We start from the raw sequence: 7671 nt of genomic DNA, 5'->3' as shown, positions 1-7671 counted from the left end.
AAATAAATAAAATATTTGTAATATATACCTTTTTAAAATATGTTTAAATATATATAATTATTCTTCAAATTGATTAACAGTTTACATTTAAATATATAGTTGTTGGCTATGTTGTTTTAGGTCAACGAAGAAGTCAACGAATACAAGGGAATTGAATAAATAAAGTTGGGAATCGAATACAAGTTTGTGTGTGTGTGTGAGTGGAACCGTAATCGAATACGATTCATATGTAATCAAATAAGTGAATATATGCATGTTTTTTATCATGGTATCTTAGAATAATTCAAAGGTAAAATCGACTTTTTAAACAAAATCCTCTCAAATTCGAGTAACACAACGGGTGATAAAAAAGTAATGCATCCCGCAAATCTGTTTAAATCATTCTTTGCAAATCTCTTCAAACGAACACGTTTAAAACTCAATTCCTCGCTCACAAATCTCTATAAACAGTACATTCCTTTCAAACGAACACAGTCTTAATGACAAATTTAAGAACTTTTAAATATAAATTAGGAATTAGTGTATAAATTTATTAAGATTAACACATAATTATGTTATATATATTTTGGATTTACATAGATAGATAAAAAGATATAGTTAGACACCATTATTATATTTGTTTGAAAATTTCTTTAATTTTAGGGTTAAATATGTTTTTAGTCCCTATACTTTGGGACGATTTTGGTTTTAGTCCTCATTTCAAATTAAGGTACAATTTCGTCCTTCAACTTTAGAAAACTTTGGTTTTAGTCATTTTTACCAAATTTTTTTAACTTTATTTGCTGTTTCAAACGCGTTTCATTATAGCATTTGGATTGTTTTCACTGTTTGAAAAAAATTTGGTAAAAATGACTAAAACTAAAGTTTTCTAAAGTTGAAGGACTAAATTATACCTTAATTTGAAAGAGGGACTAAAACCAAAATCATCCCAATATAGGAACTAAAAAAATATTTAACTTTTAATTTTAAATCATTCATTTAAGTTTTATTGGAAGAAGATAAGATAACATCATGTTTGGATAGTTAAAACGTAGAAGATTGGAAAAACCATTAAATTTTACATGGAAAATATTTTTTTAATGATTTTTTTTGTACAATTTTTTATAATATTAAGTTTAAATAAATTAATAAAATAATAATATATAATTTATTATTAAAAAATTATTATAAAAAATTATTAACATATGTACTATCTAACTTTTTGTAGATGCGACCTGGCATAATAATGAAATATAGAAATTTGAAATTTAAAAGTTATGAAGAATGTGTAGATTGAGATAAGCAATGGCATTGAAAAGGATGAAGGGAGCGTGTATGGACGAAGTGACAGTGCAGCCTGACACCATTTCCCTTTTCTCTAACTTCTTTTACAATCATTTTTACATTTTTCTAATCTCTTACTATTTTTTCATCATCCTGACGTATTATGTCACTAAAGAAGAATACGAGGATGGAAAGTAATTTGACCCAATCTTTTAAATAATTAATTTATTAAATGTTTAATTTAAAAAATTCTATCATATGCTCCATAAATAATTTTCCTTTTCAAACAAAACGGTCAGATAATTTAAAATCCAATACTCACATTTTTCAAACACCTTAAATAACATTAGAATGTCAATTTCTATTTGTTCATTTGTATACTTTATATTTTCAACCTAATTTCAAAATAAAACAAAGTTCAATGAAATAAGGAGAAAATAAAAATAATTTTTCAAAATTCAAAACTCCGTAATTTAACTTTTATTTATCGACCTCTAAATCTCCCTTCAGCCATCAATATAATAATGATATTCTTCCATTTTCCAAACAAACAACTTCCCCCAATCAAAATCACATGAAATTTTACAAGTATAATAAGCCACGTTTTTTTACATTTTCAAAACATAACAATCCAAACAATACAACATTAAAATATTTGTTTGCATAAAAATAAATCGTTGTAACAAAATCATCTTTATGAAATTTAAATTGATATTAAGATGCTACCATAATTTGATATTAACGCTCCAATTAGGTAATATTCACCTTATTTATTTAAAACATTTTATAATTAATAAAAAAAATTAGCTAACACATAAGTATATATATATATATATATATATATATATATATATATATATATATATATATATATATATATATATACAAATTTTGTATGAAAAAAGTAAATCAAAATTTTTGAAAGATAAATAACATTATAATACAGAAATTATACACATAAACTATTACTAAACTTTTCTTGACAATTATTATTAAGTCTAGTGTTTTACAATTCTCTCATTTATATTCTATTATTCAGGTATAACATATCATTATTATATATAGGAACAAAATGCAATACAACAAACAATAAAGTAAGTAATTATAATTATAACAATTCATATTACTCAAATTAAAACATGGTATAATCAAATTATTTTTTTCAAACCAATAATTAATATTATATAAATCATCAATCAAATGTCCACACAAAACAATGTCCAAAATGACTCATAACATATGACGTTTGACTTTACTTTTGAAAGACATATGTATTGAATAGATTCAGAGATCATGCATATGTCATCTTCCACCTTGCTTCATAAAACTTATAGTTATATATCAAGGTTGGACAATCTCCCTTCCACAAAGCATGACAAGTTAAATTCTATACTTGCAAGTTTGGTTAACCACCACAGCTACAAACATAGAACTTCTTTCAACTCTCACAACTACATATTTTCCAAATAAAATTATAGCATAATCATGATAATCCCCTTAATACACTACCAATACACCTAACACAAGATCAATGTTGTATACTCTGTGTGGAAATATCTACATTATCCCCAAAGCATACAACCAAACATAGAAATATTCTCATTTCATCTACATTACATTCAGTTCAAACATTATATACTCATGTAATTTTAAATCATTCCACCGTGTCATACCTATCTATTTTATCTCAATCCAAACTCATCTCATAACATTAAATACTTACTATTTGTTTTAATTGAAATGTTAAAAATTCATCATTTATTTTTTATTACATCAGGATAACATTCAATTACAATATTTTCATGAAGTACCTCAAATGACGAAAATCGTTACTTTAACCACAAACCTCAAATCAAATATCACAATGGACTATGAAGAATTATATGTTTATGACCAATTAACAAAATTTCAGTTTGATCCAACAGTTAATGAAATGAGAATCTCATTTTTTTTTCAAGATAATTCATAACAGGAAAACATAGTGGCGTCCAATGTTGGGTAAGTGCTGCCTAGTGCAAGGATTCTCATAAACTATTAGAATCGAGTTCAAGGTGGCACCCAAAGGGGATAGATGACACCTATCACTAGGTTAGTGATGTTCGACGTTAGGTGGGTGGCGCCTAACGCTATACCCCTTGGGATCACTAATTTGAGAGCGCTCAACGGCCTAGAAGTGGAGCTTGACAGTCTTGTGGTACCATCCAATGTTATATCAGAGTTTTAACTCTTAAAATAACTTGAATAGACTATCCAACTTGACTATTTATGTAACTTTAGTTCTTTCTTAATTTAAAATACTTTGTGTTTGTTCAAAATAATCATCAGATAGATCAAATTGGACAATCATAGCCAAATCAATTCAGTTTCACAAACAACAATACTAAAACAACAAAATAACAATGGTCTAAGTAATAAAAATATAATTAAATCTTACCATTATACTTAAACAATTTACCAATACATTTCAACATTTAACAGATCAACTCATACCATAAAATTTACCCCACATTACTCGTTACAAAATAGTTTCCAATCGAGCAAAATCACAATCAAATAATTATATAATCTTAATTGAATCCAATACTTAAGTAAAACAAACATGAGCAAGTATAAAATTATTAATAGCTTCCCTTACTTGGATAAGCACTCTTAAACTCTAAAAGGTGTCATCCACAGGCTCAACTCTCACAAACTCTAAAAGACTTTATCTCACACAATTTCTTTTACTTAAACATATAAATCTTTGAACAATAATCAGGACATACTCTAACAATCCTATTTGAACAACGATTTATATTGAGCCCTTAAACACCTCACACAAACTCAAAACACTCCACATCCAATAGATATATCTAAAGACAAAAAAAAAAGAAAAAAAAAAGATTAACTTATTATATTCAAGATTCTATATGGATAAAATTATAGATCACAATGTTAGGAGTTTTATGTAATCTCATCTTCAAATAAATGAAGGATGAAGACAAAGATTTTCAAGAAAAATCTAGCTAGAAGTTTAGAAAAAAAATGATTTTATACCATCACAAATGTCGTTACGAGGCTTTCACACCTTTTTTAACAATCACAAATATAGTTTCGTCTTTAAATTTTAAAAAAATAAACAAATACAAATATATTCTTTATGATGTACACGTTAAATTTTGTAACATATAAAAAGTATTTTAAATTAACGTTTGAGTAAGTTATACTATATACTACTATATTACATGTTTCAATCCTATAACTTAAAATACTACTAAATAAATAAAAAAATAGTATATTGATTAAAATAAATGTATTAATTTTATAAAGTAAAAGTATATTTAAATTAATTAAAACATTACCAAATTAGGAGGAGTAAATGGTGATAGTAGGTGAGAAAAAGAAAAGAAAAATATTTAAACCTTACAACCACCAAAGAGGCAGTGGCAGATATGGCCTGTAATTGTAATTGGCATGAGAATCCCTTTGCAGATTTTGTAAAACTGATGTTGCTGTGCTCTCTCTCTTACATGCTTCAGAGCGTTTCAATATTTACATGAAAAAAAATAGGATAATATACTTTGACAACTTGTTTTTAACAATTTTTTGACAATAAAATACGTGTCATCATTTAATTGATATATTTGAATTTATTTTTAAAAAAATATTTGAAACAGACTATTATATATACATTATTAAAAAATTATATTATGTATACATTATTAAAAAATTATAAAAAAAATTATCAAAGATACTTTTTAAAAAAATATTCTAACAGCTGAGAGTTACTTGGTATTGTCATTGACTAAACAATAGTAGTAGGCCCAACCTCTCGACTTCTTAAGTATTTGTCAGTTAAGGATTTTATGCCTATCAATTATCGGCCACGTGTACCCTTTCACCACCATGTTTTTTCACACTAAACAAAATCTCATTTATCTACTATTTTATTCACCACAATTCTTAAAAGTCAATAAATTACACAAGCACGTGGGAAATTACAAATTGTGTATCAGGACTAAATATGATTTTTTTCTTTAAATTCTCATCTTAAATTATAATTTATTTTTTGTTTTTAATTTTAATATAATTTAATCCTATTTTTTTTTAAATTAATAGATATTAATTTTATTAATTTAATTATTTAAATATTTAATTTGTTTTAGAAAAATAAAATATTATTGTAATTGAAGAGTGACAGTTATTCTCATAAAAAGTTATTCAGTAAGAGTGGTCCAAATGCATACCTTACATAGTTGATGTGATATAAAATCAACAAATGATATATGGACAACCAAAAGGGATGGTGGAGTATGATTAGATGACAGAGGTGAATTATAAAAAATAAAATAAAAATCTTTATTTAACAAATAAATAAGTATTATATACATTATATAGCCACGGATATTTATATGGAAAAGATCAGTTTTCAAATCCCTTTTTCAAAGAACTAAGATCGTAAAGGTTAATTATCAATTTTATATATCATTAATAACTTTCGTAAATTTATGATAAAAACTAAAAAAAAAAACCTCTGCTTTTACAAATAAACATATAAACGTTAGTTTTGTACCAATTAATAATTATATTTCATTTTATATATTTTTGAATTGGAGGTTAAATTACTGCTAAAGCAATGTTTATTCTTTTTAAACTCACCTTTTTATTTTTATATATCAGACGCGACAAAAATATCTATTGAATGTTTGCCCCTTATAAATAAACTATTAGTTTTTTTTTTTTTGTTATTGCTTTATATCAGCGGACAACAAAAACTATTTATAACAAGAACAAAATATAATTATTCCTTGAATACTGAAATTAAAGTTGCTTAGATGGAATGCATAAATATATTTGTTGGGGGACTGAGAATAAATTATTCATCGTTATAAAATCAAAAGTTAGTAAAGGGTGTTCTGTACAATTGATTGAAATATAGAAAAATGTGATAAATACATTAGTTTACAGTTACATGTTTTTGTTTGTACGTAAAATATGATGATAAAATGTGATAGGAAGCAAATTTGATTATAAACAAGATTGAAATATGGTTAATAAGATGTTTTTATATCGAAATGAATATGTTAATACATTTAATTTATGTGTGTATGATAAATTTTTGTAAGGGACATGATGAAGTGATATATATTAGCTATTGTAGAAACTTTTGTAATTAATAAATGGTGGAAGAAACTTTTAATACATAGTAATAGGGTAAAATATTATGTAAATCTTTATTGCTCCTTTTAATCTTTCATCATCTAGTTTTTAGTAATTTACGTTAATGTCGTTTCGCCTATGAAATAGGTTATAAGGGAAGGTAAATACTTATATGGTATAATATTAATTTGATATATGATCTGGTATAATATTAATATTAACAACTGTAGTCTACTGAAGAAGTTGCTACATGTTGACAAAATGAAGATTTGAGTGGTCCATGATGCTTCCCTGAATTCCAATTGCTCGTATTTATTATCAATTAATATTCTTTTGATGCTGTTAAGATGTTTATAAAGGATTTTTTTTTTTTTAAAAATTTCACATAACATATCTGAAAGCCTTTGGAAGGTCTTAATCTTTCAGATAAAACACAAATAAAGTTTTTTTATTAGTTAGTTTTCATTTTTATTAGATGAAAATAATTTTAGGTGATTTATACATATTTTAAGGACAAAAAAATAGCGTATTTATAAGTTTTAGAACCAAGGTAAACTACCAAAAAAATCACTGTATTTGAATCTTCAAGAATAAAAATAATCCAAATTTTGCTTCTAAAGGAGCATGTTTTAGGTTTTGTCGTATTAGTCAACTTTCTTTGTCCAGTGATAGATTACTCTATTCTGGTTGTAATTTATAATTAATTAATTTTTAACCTATCTATTATAATTATCTTACATGAACCAATATCCATACCTATTATATCTTCATTAATAACACTAAAACATATAGAAGTTACAGTAACAATTTACATGAAGTTTTACATTGATCAAAATACTCAATTATGTTAAATCGATACTTTAACATTAAATTGTAAGTGGTGCTTAAAGTTTATGTTATATAGAATAGATATTAAATGAAAATTAGCATAATTTACATCATAAATATATAATTGACACCAGTGAGAATGAGAAGAGATGGAATACTTTTTTCTTATTCTGTTTATATCCAATCTATATCTAAATTTAATCATTTATGTGAATTCGAATATAATATATAAATATAACATTATTAACTATTTTTCTTAAAAGAAGTTCATAATGAATCATTACACACGATACTGCTATACTTTAAATATACTTTTATGAGATTAAATAATTATTTTTATGATATTAAAAGTTTAAATTTGATAAAGTCTAAATGAAATTTAAATTTTTTTATATGATCAAATAATTATTATTTAAAAGAAAAAAAAACTCACCTTAGCAT

The sequence above is a fragment of the Vigna radiata genome, chromosome 7 (assembly GCF_000741045.1).
Source record: "Vigna radiata var. radiata cultivar VC1973A chromosome 7, Vradiata_ver6, whole genome shotgun sequence".
NCBI classification, from domain to species: domain Eukaryota; kingdom Viridiplantae; phylum Streptophyta; class Magnoliopsida; order Fabales; family Fabaceae; genus Vigna; species Vigna radiata.
This window is presented reverse-complemented; position numbering follows the sequence as displayed.